This window comes from Triticum dicoccoides, chromosome 2B (genome assembly GCF_002162155.2).
Source record: "Triticum dicoccoides isolate Atlit2015 ecotype Zavitan chromosome 2B, WEW_v2.0, whole genome shotgun sequence".
NCBI classification, from domain to species: domain Eukaryota; kingdom Viridiplantae; phylum Streptophyta; class Magnoliopsida; order Poales; family Poaceae; genus Triticum; species Triticum dicoccoides.
In genome coordinates this window covers 788,231,910-788,232,892 of record NC_041383.1, presented here as the reverse complement: position 1 = coordinate 788,232,892, position 983 = coordinate 788,231,910, and positions in this window count along the sequence as shown.

The window sequence follows — 983 nt, the reverse complement described above, 5'->3', positions numbered from 1 at the left end:
GCGGGCGCGCGACGGCGGACGCGGCGGCCGGCGCAGGGCACGTAGTGGCGTACGCGGCGGCGGCGCGCGGCCGGCTGCTGGCGCGGGGAGCAACGAGTGCCTCAGTGTGGGTCGCTGATACGTGGGCCAGGGACGGACATGAGCGGACGAGAGAGGGCGAGAAGAGCGTCCGTTTGTGTCTGCACAGACCCATTTGTTGCCCAACTTTGCTTCAGGTTTGGGGTCTAGCCGGACGAAAACGAACATCTGCGGACAACTTTGTCCGTTTGGGGTCTAGCGCTGGGCCGTGTTTTACCTCAAAGCGTGTCCGGCGGACAAGATAGGGTCGTGCGGTGGAGCTGGCCTGAGGGACAGGAAGTATATTGTGCCGTTCCAGAAAGCACACAAGGCGACTGGCAGGGGAATCGCATCGTATCCTCTGCAGGCCTGGGACTAGGAGCCTCCTTTGGCGAGAAGAGAGGATTGGATCCTCGGCGGCACGAGTAGGCGATGACTGAATGACCAGCTCCGGGCCAACCCCCACCTGACCTGCAATCTGCAGATACGCTGAGCTGGGAAAGGACCGAGCTGCCATGGAAAGCGAGCAAGATTCTTTCCTTTTCCTTTCCTAGAATCTCCACTCTTTCAGACTCAGAGCCCCACCGTCACTGCTCAGGAATAGAAGAAGCACATCGTGCGTGCCCGCTCCTCCTCGAGCTGGCCTTCACCGGAGTCCGGAGGAATCTACGCTTCCGGGAAACGTCCATGTCCCGCAGGACGCAGATTTTTGGAGCACCTGCAGGGTGCCGTACAGCGCGTCGTACCTCGCGGTTTCAAAATGATTCAAAATCTCCACGATCCAAACCCTCCACATGTGGCCTGTCTGTCGACAAATCCGCACCAGCATCATTTCATTTCTACGTAGGACTGCTGGAGAGGAGGCTGGAATCATTGGCCTGTGGACAACTCTGCGCCACTAGCACGCACGGTTTCCATTAGGACAA